Source organism: Sander vitreus, chromosome 3 (genome assembly GCF_031162955.1).
Source record: "Sander vitreus isolate 19-12246 chromosome 3, sanVit1, whole genome shotgun sequence".
NCBI classification, from domain to species: domain Eukaryota; kingdom Metazoa; phylum Chordata; class Actinopteri; order Perciformes; family Percidae; genus Sander; species Sander vitreus.
The window spans coordinates 3,563,199-3,577,133 of record NC_135857.1 but is presented as its reverse complement, the minus strand read 5'-3'; the positions used below and the strand labels follow the sequence as shown (position 1 = coordinate 3,577,133).

At 40.9% G+C, this 13,935-nt stretch overlaps 1 long non-coding RNA gene across 2 annotated transcripts; it reads left to right on the top strand.

Annotated features, from left to right (window-relative positions):
• Positions 1–8,328: 8,328 nt before the first annotated feature.
• LOC144512423 (uncharacterized) lies at positions 8,329–12,936 on the top strand. Of its 2 annotated transcripts, XR_013501006.1 has the most exons (5): positions 8,329–8,436; positions 8,532–8,835; positions 12,285–12,415; positions 12,509–12,671; positions 12,804–12,936. It is a non-coding gene; the product is annotated as an uncharacterized LOC144512423 (long non-coding RNA). The 2 variants fall into 2 exon arrangements; XR_013501005.1 differs by having other exon boundaries at positions 8,329–8,835.
• Positions 12,937–13,935: the final 999 nt, after the last annotated feature.

Here is a 13,935-nt window from a genome sequence, read left to right as displayed (position 1 = left end):
GTCAGGACTTTGGCTAGGCCACTCCAAAGTCTTCATTTTGTTTTTCTTCAGCCATTCGGTGGTGGACTTGCTGGTGTGTTTAGGATCATTGTCCTGCTGCAGAACCCAAGTTCGTTTCAGCTTGAGTACACGAACAGATGGTCGGACATTCTCCTTCAGGATCTCTTGGTAGACAGCAGAATTCATAGTTCCTTTTATCACGGCAAGTCTTCCAGGTCCTGAAGCAGCAAAACAGCCCCCAGACCATCACACTACCACCACCATATTTTACAGTTGGTATAATGTTCTTTTTATGAAATGCAGTGTTCCTTCTACGCCAGATATACTTGGACACACACCTTCCAAAGAGTTCCACTTTTGTCTCATCGGTCCACAGAATGTTGTCCCAAAAGTCTTGGGGATCATCAAGATGTGTTCTGGAGAAATTGAGACGAGCTTTGATGTTCTTTTTGCTCAGCAGTGGTTTTCTCCTTGGAACTCTGCCATGCAGGCCATTTTTTGCCCGGTCTTTTCCTGATGGTGGAGGCATGAACGCTGACCTTAACTGAGGCAAGTGAGGCCTGCAGTTCTTTGGGACGTTGTTGTGGGGTCTTTGTGACCTCTTGGATGAGTCGTCGCTGCGCTCTTGGGGGTAATTTTGGGCGGCTGGCCACTCCTGGGAAGGTTCACCACTGTTCCATGTCTTCGCCATTTGTGGATAATGGCTCTCACTGTGGTTCGCTGGATTCCCAAAGCTTTGGAAATGGCTTTATAACCCTTTCCAGACTGATAGATCTCAATTACTTTCTTTCTCAATTGTTCCTGAATTTCTTTGGGTCTCGGCATGATGTGTAGCTTTTAAGGATCTTCTGGTGGACCTTACTGTGTCAAGCAGCTCCTATTTAAGTGATGCCTTGATTGTGAACAGGTGTGGCAATAATCAGGCCTGGGTGTGGCTAGAGAAATTGAACTCAGGTGTGGACAACCACAGTTATAGTATGTTTTAACAAGGGGGGCAATCACTTTTTTCACACAGGGCCATGATGGTTTGGATTTTTTTTCTCCTTTAATAATAAACACCTTCATTTACAAATTGCATTTTGTGTTTACTTGTGTTGTCCTTGACTTTTGTTTAAATTGGTTTGATGTTCGAAACACTTAAGTGTGACAAACATGCAAAGGAACAGGAAATGAGGAAGGGGGCAAACACTTTTTCACACCACTGTATATTGCACTAGGTAATGTTGCGATGACGATTAAAGAAACGATATATTGTGCAGCCCTAGTAATTATTTAAAGTATTAAAATTGTCATAAATAAAAAATACAACAATGTGTTTTCATCAATTTTTACTAAATAAAGACACACAACATATTAATCTAAAAGGTTTCTAAATATCAAAACGGACAAAATATTCACACTCAATCATTTATATAAACTATGTACATTTTTTGGGGTTTTTTGAGATAGGTATGCTCACTTTTATGAGCAGAGTGTGAAGGCATCACGTAACGTGGTAATGTCATCACGGGCGTACAACGTGATGGCGCGAAAGACTGAAGCCATAGCTTTCTGCTGCAAAAAGAATAAATGCTCTAGCTGTTCTATGGTTTTTATTTTAGATCGATTTAAACAGGATCATGTTGTCAAGGACCTCCCGCGACCGCCAGCGGGAGGTCTGTTCACTAAGAGTTAACATGATTCCATCCTAAACAGTTATTTCAGGCTGATTGCAATTAAAACCGAACTTTTTGTTGTACTGTACATGAGTGTGTGGTTTGAAGGTATGCATAGCAGTGGAACACAGTTTATTATTACCTCTATCAAGGGAGGTTATGTTTTTGATCTGTCCGTTTTGTATGTTGGTTTGTTTGTCTGTAAGCAGGATTACGGAAAAACCGCTTGCGGATTTTTATGAAACTTGTTGGTGGAAGGGTGTAGCATGGGCCAGGAAAGAACCCAATACGTTTTGGAGCAGATCCAAATCACAGGGCGGATGCACAAATTATTTTTTTGGGGGGCATTTTTAGCCCTTTATTCATACAGGACAGCTTAAGACATGAAAGGGGGGAGAGAGGGGGCATGACATTCAGCAAAGGGCCACAGGTCGGAGTTGAACCTGCGGCCACTGCGTCAAGGAGTAAACCTCTAGGGCACCTTTTCTACCAGGTGAGCTACCCAGGCGCCCACACAAATAATTTTTTTCCACTTTCGTTAACATTCAAGTGGTCATGTGGTATTCTATATGGTGTTAATGTCTATATATTTTTTTTTGATTATGATGTTAGCATCTATGTGTTGTTGAAAGCATCTAGACTGTTTCTGTGTTTGACTGCAGTCATTTATATGCTTTGATATTATAAGACTTGAGTGGAACATTGAACATACTTATGCTCGATTTTCCACCACGGTAAACAATGGACCATATTATGATTTAGATTGTTGTATTGGAAAAATGTGTGACAACGATATGAAAAGGTCTGAATTAGAATATTGTATTTGAAGAATGATGGGAAAGGCCATATCAGAAGTTTGGAGTTAGTTTTATACATATTTTCATATGTAGACACTGAGTGAAACAGACTATTGCTCTTTGACTGCCCTAGTGGAGCTGCCTATGTGTCTGTCTAGGGTTGTGATGGCTGGCCGACATCACGATGGACAGCCACCATCGTGATGTCACGCGCCCCACCCTGTCAGACACACACTAATCGTAGCCGTGGGCGCTGGACGGAATATTGACAAGTGCGTCGGTCTTAAACTAGCAAAGACACTTGCGTCGGGCTTTGCGCTGCGCAGGGTGCAAGATGGGCCCCTTAAGTGGAAGCTACTTTTTTCCCCTCCATCTGCTCTACTCGCTGTACCTGCTAGTAACGTTGGACACAGCAGTCTTGAGCGAGAGAGAAAAAATCGTTAACGTGGAACGCTATCACACTTTCCTTTCTCCCCTCATTGGACTAAGTTTGTTGACACTACTGTGTGCGTGCATCAATAAGTAAGTCTGATGTCCTGTAGGTACGGGACGATGCTATACAGGATTTATGAATGTATGCTAGCAACAGATGTATTAGGCTAGCTAATACACGAGGGTGTTATTTTATGTGTGAGCTAATATTGCGCTATATCTGTTCATCTTCAAGGGTTATGTTTCTGTTTATTGAATGTGTTATTCAGTGCAAACAGAACCGAGAATGTAGTTTAATCTCAGTAAGGATGGTATATTAGGTCCCACTGTACTGTCGTTAGTACGTCAGATCACGGACATCTGATTGACTTCACTTAGCTAAGTGAAAGTAGGTCAAGTTGTAAAAAACTGCCCCTACCAGCTTTTGTCATTATCATATGTGTCGTGTTATCAAATGATGCTATAGTGCGTATAAGTCTTTGTCTGAGGATGTGCTATTTTGTATTGTTTACGATGTGTAACATTACCATTGTAATGTGTATGTTGACTTTCATTATTGCATCGTCCGATTGTAAAGATAGTTTTAAGGACCTCAGGGAGAATAGCTGCTGCAATTAGGGCTGCGCAATATATAGTTTTTTTTATCGTCCTCGCAATATCAACTGGCGCAATAAACATCGCAAAAGACACTCAGAGACTTTTTGTGTTAGTTGAAATAAAATATTAGCAGAAAACTGCACTCTAAAATGTTAGCTGTTCTTATTTTAGTGGTGCCTTTTTATGTTTAATTCAATGTTCAATTTGTTTAATAAAACAATGTTAGAAATGATTTCCTTTCATTTGTTTTAATTTCAACAAGCAATGTGTTGTATTTTAACATAATACTGAAAGCAACAGAAATGCAGAACTGAAAACGTTTTAATAGCTAGTAAGTAAGTAATATTGTTATCGCGATATTCAACAACGTTATCGCATATTTTCCTCATATCGTGCAGCCCTATCTGCAATGCATACACTTGGCACATTGTGAAATATTGTGGCAGTAGCTCAGTCTGTAGGGACTTGGCTTGGGAACCAGAGGGTCGCCGTGGTCCCCGTGTAGACCAAGTAGGGAGTGTGGACTGGTAGCTGGGGAGGTGCCACTTCATCTTGAGCAAGGCCTCAGCTGTTTCGGGCCTGTGTGTAATGTGTATAATAACTAACAACAGAGTGACAAAATGTACATTTTTACCTTGCGCGATCAATAAAGTATGTCTTAATCTGGAGTTCATCAATACTGCCATAACCAACAGCTGCTGCAGTCTGTAACCAAAGCGTTAGCTAATTTAGCTACAGTATAGTCAACATCTTAGCTAGCATCAGTGTCATTGATTTACCATGTAACTCTGATTAACAGCAAAAAAAATTGTTGGGTTCTGGTTGGTTGTCAGTTGAAGTCATGGGTCGATAGGGAATTTATTTTATTTTTTTCCCAGTGGCAGCACGGGATAGGTTGTAATTTTTTTCTTTTCTTTACATTAGCGATGGATGCTCTATTTTTTCATAACATAGCCTACCTGTTACTACATCTGCAGTTGTCGCTTAGTAAATTGAAAACATGGTGAGGCGTCATTCACGTGCATATTAAGTAGCCACATGCATCTGTTTTAGTCTTATACATCCACAGGTTTACCGCTCCAGCGGAGAGGATGGTTTGTTTATTAGACAGCAGCTAGGTTTACAAGAGTTTGTCCAAAATTCAAGATTTGTTGGAAACTAAGAAACAGTTAGACTACAAAATGACATCTTTCATTTTAGCTTGTTTGTAAAAAGTCACTATTTGCAGAGTAGAGCTGTGTTTGCAGAGTAGAGCTGTGTTTGCAGAGTAGAGCTGTGTTTGCACAGCACGGTGGACAAGAGTGGACAGAGCAGACTGAAATATGGGTTTCTACATGTTTATGGTAGGTGGTGTACAGGTAGGTGGGTATTGATAAGTATTGACTCTTTTGTGTGTGTGTGTGTGTGTGTGTGTGTGTGTGTGTGTGTGTGTGTCGCTGTTCAGAATCCCGTCTATCTTCCATAATGCAACGCTTGTATCCAAATGAATTGTGTTGTGAAGTTGTCATTAGCTTCACTGCTGTTAGCCACCTCCATTGAGCCACAGGGACTTGCTGTAACGTTAGAGCACTCTAAAGGGTGTTTACCTTTCATTTGATCGTGTTTGCTTGCTACGTTGCCATCCTCTTGAACGACATTAAACACAACATATAGTTCACAAGTAGTTTCATCTTCATTCGTATAATTTCTTCCCCAAGCTCATAAAATAAATTTGGGTCGCACATAAATTGACAGGGTCGGTCGGAAACCGGAACCAAACAATTATTTTTGTTAGGCCTAACAGTAGTCTGGCATTGCCAGACCTTCCTCCACAGCGCTGCGGAGGAGGGTCTGGCTAGTCCACACAGCATTCTGGGATGGGAGAATAACGTGCTCTGGTTTATTGGCATTTCTTTAAACCAATCACAGTCATCATGGACGGCGCTAAGGGCCGGACGGAGCCATTGTGCCGCTGCAAAACAGCCTCGGGAAGGAACTCTTTTTATTTATTTTAATTTTTTGGGGGGGCACTTTCGGCCTTTATTTTGATAGGACAGCTGAAGACAGGAAAGGGGAGAGAGAGAGAGAGGGGGAATGACATGCAGCAAAGGGCTGCAGGTCGGAGTCGAACCCCAGCCCGCTGCGTCAAGGGAGTAAACCTCTATATATGTGTGCCTGCTCTACCAACTGAGCTAGCTTTAGTCGTGCAACAGAAAACTCAGATTGGACAGATAGTCTAGCTAGCTGTCTGGATTTACCCTGCAGAGATCTGAGGAGCAGTTAACCATAGTCCTCAGAAATCCACAAAGAAAGAGGAAGGTAACGGGACATCTGGTCGAAAATGAGGGACATTTGGCGTAATTTCCGGCAGCACCGGACCAATACCGGAAGTGGAACGTCGTAGATATAGACTAGGCTAACAGTTACCTGCATGGACTATTTCTTTTTACCATTCCACACAACCAATACAAGAGAAGTTTAACAAAAACTGAAAATATAATTTATGATTCACTCATTAAAGTAAGAGAAGTTAGTTGTGTGTTGTTAAACAATTGGATCCTGATTGTTTTGTGGTATCATATCATCTACTGGCGTGACCTCCGTGAGTTGATTCTGAAAGCAGTTACGAGATCTGTGAGAACAAAGATCTGGGTGAACAAAGATCTGGGTGAACAAAGATCTGGGTGAACAAAGATCTGGGTGAACAAAGCGACACGAAGCGGAGTCGTGAGAGTAGATCGATAGAAAAGGAGGACTGGTTCAAGGTAGGTTCACAAAGATAAATCTTTGTATGACACCAATTAAAACAGATGAGAGAGGCTTTGTTCAGAGTTTTTACAGAATGGAATGTAACGCATTCGGAACAGCGTGTTTCTGTTTTGTTTTAGTTTTTTTTAAATGCTAATCATAGTTTTAAAGTCCAAACTATGTTTATTCCTTATGTCAAAGAATGTTAGTTGTCATTTAGGAGCATAACGTTGTGGCAGGGTTACCCGCGCCCATATATAGAGGTTTACCCCATAGACGCAGCGGCCGAGGGTTCGACTCCGACCTGCGGCCCTTTGCTGCATGTCATTCCCTCCTCTCTCCCCATAGATGCTAACATCATAATAAAAAAAATATATATATAGACATTAACACCATATAGAATACCACATGACCACTTTAATGTTAACGAAAGTGGAAAAAAATGATTTGTGTGGGCGCCTGGGTAGCTCACCTGGTAGAAAAGGCGCCCTAGAGGTTTACTCCTTGACGCAGCGGCCGAGGGTTCGACTCCGACCTGCGGCCCTTTGCTGCATGTCATTCTAAAATGTCCCAAAAAGTAATCTTTAAATAAAAAAAAAGGTACTAAAACGGTACTACTCGTATCGAACCATTTCGGTACAGGATTTTCAGAACGGTACACAGAATGCAATCTTTAACAGAAATGATTAGGCTTGTTTTGTGTGTGGAACATACTTAAATTCCTTAGAAAAAAGTGGTGGACCAAAAGTTTGTTTAGTCTCCGCCCTGCACTTTGGGCGCTTACACACAGTACGCTTAGTACCAGCCAGGGGGTGTGTTGGACGTCAGAGTACGGGCTTATCTGCTAATGTAAGCTACCGATCGTTACCTTGAAACCATCTAGAAAATAGACGGTACCGTAGGGTGATTTAACGTCACCGCTCATTTTACACACAGTTTAACAACAAAACACAACGCTGAGTGAACATTACTAGCTACATTTTTCATGTTGGTTTTGAGCGGTATGCACTCCCACTAACCTGGAAAACGGAAGGAGCGGTGGTGCGCAGTGTGCATAGCGGAAACCCTGTTGTGCGTCTGCCCTATTTCCGATACCGTGGCGCTGGAAATTTTACCGTGGCGGACCGCCACTATGCTAACAACATAGAGGAAACACTGCACGTTATAATGCTCGCCTAGCTGCTAGCATGGCACACCCTCATACTCTGCTTCTGACTGGCTAGTAGTCCTTACCTAGCTACTGCGCATGTGCGACTCCCAACAAAGATGGTACAGAAGTGAGATGCCTCACTCTGTAGCTAAAACAGAGAGCTCAGCACACAGGGTGAAAAGAGGAGCTGCAGCAATGTGCAGTACAACAAAAATATGGTGTTTTTTGAAAATTAAACCATGTACACATTTCTGATATAACTTCTAAATACAATTATGAACCTATGAGCACTTGAACAAATGCCATTGGTGTTTTTATAGCAGCTGATCTACGACCATATTCAGTTGTTGAAAACACAGGTTTTAACCACATGGTGAAGGTGATTGAGCCCCGGTATGAAATTCCTTCTTGCCAACATTTCAGCCAGAAAGTCCTTTATGAACAAGCAAAAACTGCTGTTGTCCACGACTTGTCTAAGGCATCTGCTGTAACACTCACAACTGATGGATGGACATCCAGAGCTACTGAGAGCTACTTAACCGTGACTGCCCATCACATCACCGTGGAACATGGTAAGCCATGTTCTAACACTCGACCCATCTATGAACAACACACAAGCACAAATCTGGCAGAGGGACTTAAGGAGGCAGTGTTGGGGTGGAAGTTGGAGAGGCCAGGAACTACAATTCCTGTCACAACAGACAATGCTAGGAATATTAATAATAAACAACAAGCACCTGTGTTGCTTCTTTCCTTTACTTGTTGGAAGTTTAAAAAATGTTACCCTTACTGTACCGAAAATGAACCGAACTGTGACTTCAAAACCAAGGTACGTATCGAACCGTGATTTTTGTGTACCGTTACACCCCTATTGTCATTTAATTATATAGCTAGATGGCAATTCCTAAAAAGTTGTGACACAAGTCACAAATTGCATATGCCATACTTATCAAGACTTCTGTTTTGTGTGTGTGTGTGTGTGTGTGTGTGTGTGTGTGTGTGTGTGTGTGTGTGTTGGTGTATGTGGTTTACACGGACAACACGCCGGACATTTCACCTGGGCTCCCCGGACCTAAGGGTAATACGGGGACTATGCCAAAGTCCTCATAAATCAAAGAGCGGAATTGCATTCATTAGTGTCTAAATAACATAAATTCTCTTTTTCTTTGAAAGTCCTCATTTACCACTTGACCTGATTTTGAGTGTATCCCAGTGTATCAGAACAGCGACGCCACTGCTGGGTTCTATATTGCAGTTTCATACACATTTCTGATACACACGGTGCATTTTGGCGGGCTGTCTTGTGATTGGTTGGTTTACGCGCGTGGGCGGGACCAAACGGAAGTCGACTGGAAGGTCCGCCCAGACATGCCCGGAGCATGGCTGAGAGACGTCGCTCATTTAAAACTTAAATGGACCACACCTGGGAAGCAGCAGCTAGACGTCATGGACTTACTAGTGGATTAAATACATACAGGTAATATTTATATTTATAAATGTAGTTGCATTTTTGCATGAAGAAGTGTTTCCTTTTTGCAAGAAATTACTGTAAAATGCTATATATTTACAAGCATGTGCGATGTTAGCTGAGCTAGCTTGAGTGGCTATCAACATGTCCTGCTCATTAAGCCTCAGGCTAAAGAGGTGGAGGACAGCAGTTAGAGATGAGGACAGAAGCAACATTGCCAGCAGGTCAAATTCTTTCTGACATTTGTGACGCCTTTTTTTCACAATTTGTTTTTGCTTTTTCCAACATTTTAAATTTTTTCATTTTTCTTCTACACATTTTCAGCGCTTATTTCTATGTCCAATATTTTCTGATATAAAACAAAAATTTTAAACGGGCCAATGTGACCCAAAGTCAACACAAGGGTTAACTAGCAGGGCATAGCCACATGCCCTGCTCGTTAAGCCTCGTTTAGCATTTATGTGAAGTGGATGCCTGCAGAGAGGACAGGAGAGGAGAACTAGAAAGCAGCTAGTTGGCAGCTCTGTTTTTTTGGAATTGGAACAAAAAAGAACTAAGAGGATGTATTGATATCATCTGTGGTTTTCCTGGTCTGTAAGTACTAAGTTGATTAACAAGTTTATGTAACTGCCTGTCTGTATCCACCTGTAGCCTTTGTAATTGCTGAGGTCTGGACCTGGTAGCCTTAACTTTTACCACAGACATTGTGTTTGTTTTAGAGAATTTTAATATTTTCTTAGTAGCCCAACATTTTTGTTTAAATATGAAGTTGCAGTGACACAGGAAGGCTGGAAGATATATCATTAATAGGAGTACTTTCAGGCCATTTAATAAATGCAATGTGTTTATGATGTTCTGTTAGTGTGCTAAACCTGTAAGATAAATTAATTGGTACCCATCGTAACCAACCACAATGATCAATATACAAAACATGAGGGGAAACTACGGTGGCCCTGAAGTGCAAATCACAACAGCAAATAGAAAAACGCAACAGCAAATCATAAAACACAACGGCAAGTAGGAAAACACAACGGCAAATAGGAAAACAATGGCAAATATGAAAACACGACAGCAAATAGGAAAACACGACAGCAAATCATAAAACACAACGGCAAATAGGAAAACACGACAGCAAATATGAAAACACGACAGCAAATATGAAAACACGACAACAAATAGGAAAACACTTCAATAAATCATAAAACACAACGGCAAATAGGAAAACACGACAGCAAATAGGAAAACACGACAGTAAATATGAAAACACGACAGCAAATAGGAAAACACGACAGCAAATATGAAAACACGACAGCAAATATGAAAACACAACAGCAAATAGGAAAACACGACAGCAAATAGGAAAACACTTCAACAAATCACAAAACACAACGGCATTAACTTCTACTGGACCTACTACCTAGCTAGCTGAGGACGGACCCTCCTGATTGGATAGACAGTCTCTCTGTTAAAAGTAGGCATGTTTCTGTGTTTTTCACCTCTCCTTCCTGTTAAAAGACAGACAGTCCGTCTGTCCAATCAGGAGGGTCCGTCCTCTGCTAGATAGGCCCTACCTTTTCCGGTAGAAGTTAATGCCGTTGTGTTTTAAAATTTTGTTTTCCTATTTGCTGTCGTGTTTCCATATTTGTTGTCGTGTTTTCATATTTGCTGTCGTGTTTTCATATTTGCCGTCGTGTTTTCATATTTGCTGTCGTGTTTTCGTGTTTTCATATTTGCTGTTGTGTTTTCATATTTGCTGTCGTGTTTTTCATATTTGTTGTCATGTTTTCCCTATTTGCTGTCATGTTTTTCATATTTGCTGTCGTGTTTTCATATTTGCTGTCGTGTTTTCCTATTTGCTGTCGTGTTTTCATATTTGCTGTCGTGTTTTCATATTTGCCGTTGTGTTTTCCTATTTGCCGTTGTGTTTTATGATTTGCTGTTGCATTTTTCTATTTGCTGTTGTGATTTGCACTTCAGGGCCACCGTAGAAAACAGACCTGACAGGTATCTGGTGCAGTGTGTAGAGTGTTATTTAAAAAAAAATAGTTAAAAACAGTGTTTACTGTTAATATTGATCTCCACACAGTTCATTTAGTTAGCTGAGGACAGAGGCAGTAGTATAAAGCACCATGGTTTCTATAGCAACCGGAACCTGCTTACTGAGCCTCCTGCAAATGTCTGGGTTTAGACTATGTTGACTATGTTGAATCTAGTAAACTTGTAGAGGGGATGGGAATGCCTTTTCTCCTCTCTCCCCACCAGCCTGTTACTTTGTGAGAAAGATGTTGATACACTTTTTTATGTATTCTTAAAATAATCAATAAAATATGCATGGTGCAGTTATGAGCACATCATTTGGCTTCTGTCCAGATGTGGCTTATACATTACTAATTTACCCAGACTTTTGTTTTCTGATCATGCTTGTCCCAGTGAACATTGTAATCCTGACTAGGGCTGCACGATATTTTGTTTCATCATCTACATTGCAATGTGCGCGTGCGCGATAGTCACATCGCAGGACGTTGCGATGTTGACGCTACAACGTCTTTGCTGCTTGAGGAGGGGGGGGGGGGGGTTATGGGAAGTGAGGCTCTCCCGTGTGTAGAAAAGTACCGTATGCTTTTCCATGGGTAGTGAAGCTACGGTAGTCAGTGTTTTATGTTTGCTGCAAAGACAAACTAAATCACCTGATTAATGCAACGTAATCACGACGTATCCCGGCCATTTTTCACTGCAGAAAGCTGCTACCAGCCAGGCTAAAGCTAACATAGTTAGCCTGAAGAAACAAGGCGTCTGTCCCAACTAACGTTATGGTTCGGAGCCACGACGCTGGAAAGGTAACACTAATCTACAACAGCAGTCTGTTTCTGATATAACGTCATTTACACTGATTTAAGTGCTCTTGGATACACCGTTTGTTGCAAGAGTGTGACATGCAGGCTCTGCATGCACAGCAAACCAACAATCATGATCAATTTTAATCAATTGATCAAACAACCAAAGCAGGCCCCCGCTAGTCGACCACAACCTGACATTTAGAGGAAGCAACATGCATGCATTATTAATATTCACTTTAGCCTGGATTGATATTATATGAATACAATGGTGTCATGTCAGTCAACCAATGTATTTCTTCCTAATTTCCGTCTCCAAAATCACTTCAGAAGAGTAATCACATCCTTACTTGCTTTGGTTTTTGTAAAGCATTAAAGTTCAACAAAGACTGGTTCACATTAGAAAATTTACTTTTTCATTTTCTTTGTAGATTTACTCCCCTACAAAATCACCCCAGTAGTTGAGAATGATTTAGTATTTCTAAATTGGGCTATTTATGTCCTCTTGTAAAAGTCTTTTTTTCATATCGCAATATATATCGCAAGGAAAAAAAATATCGCAATGTAAGTTTTTTTTCCAATATCGTGCAGGCCTAATCCTGACAATCACTTTTGGTAATTTAGGCTGTGACACCTGTAAACAGTAAACATGCAGCGGCGTAGACGCATTAATCCAAAGGATGATGCAAGATTTTATGTTACTGCTGAAAGTGACAAAGTGGGACTTGACATCAAGTACATCAATGCTGTAAAAGGTAAGTTGAATCTTCTGACTGTTTAATCATGATTCAACTTTAATACATATCACTTTTTGTCACTTATTTGTTGTTTTGTCTTTGATGAATTAGGTCGTGGCATTTTCACCTCTGTTCCATTTGAAAAGGGAGACTTTCTATTGGAATACAAAGGTGATCTAATAAGCAAGCAAGAATGTGAGAGGAGACAGAGAATTTCCCATGACCTCCTCAAAATGTTTATGTTTGAGTTCCATTTTAATGGAAAACTGTGGTGGTACGTATATATGTCACTGGTTAATCTAATCAGAGTTATATGACTCTTTTTCTCTTTTCTCACATCAGGTTCATTTACATTGGGTTAGTATAAAAACTGATTGTTTTGAAAATGTTACTTGTGTTTTTGTAGTGTTGATGCAGCAACAGAGAATGGGTCACTTGGCAGACTTGTAAATGACGACCATATAAACCCTAATGCCAAGATGAAGTACCTCACTGTGCAAGGGAAGCCCCATCTCTGTTTGTTTGCAGTTCGAGACATAAGTCCAGAGGCCTGTACGACGAATCAAGATCAACATGCCCTGGATTTCTTTCAGTTACCCGGCTTCACCTAACCTAACAACCGCGGTCCATCATAACCTGTGTCACGACGGTGGTTAACAACCAGTTCAATTAACCCAGGGTTTCCCAATCCAGCGGCGCGCACGTTCACATAAAAGAGGCGGTGTCTGCACGGCACGACCAATCGCAAACATCTACCAGAGACGCATATTTTTACATACACAAACTATAATTCTACATAAATATGAAGAACACCGACAATACAATACAGTCGCTGCTTCCTAAAACATAAGGAAAGCTGACAAAAATAGCCGACGCTGTAAATGCGTAAATCACAACTCTGTGCAGTGCGGAAGCGATTGTGAGAGCAAATAAAATATATAAAAACATAATTCAAACCGATGTGTGCATTGGCAACACACGGCTCAAGATGCCGATAGCCTATATGTAATTCCTTCCCATTAAAATCTATATATTTCATAAAAATACCCATTGGGGAATGTTAACAGGGTTGTCGGTCTCTAAATAGTTTAACTTTTATGAGCACATCTCTCTCTCTCTCTCTCTCTCTCTCGCCCCCCCCTCTCCCCACCTCTATCTTGCCACCTACCCAGCACACCATAGCAAAGATGATACTGACCATTACAGACTGGTAGAACAAAAACAATGAAGTCATCAAATGCTGTGTTCATCAGAGTATAGTTTTCATAGTCCACGGTCTAAAATAGTTTTATCCCTTTTTTACAGGCCCTTGATGAAGAAATGGCTCCAAAGATTTGTGGTGCCACAAATCTCCCCATCCACAATTGATGAGACTGAAGAGGTATATATTCACAAAAGATAGATTTTTATAAATATCTTGCTCCGATTGTTAATATCTTAGAAAATATTTCTGTAAGTTTTAAGCAAGGTTTTCCTCTGTCTTTCTGTCACCAGTAGAATGGTTTCTTTTTTTATTCAGATATCAAATATCCTCTAGT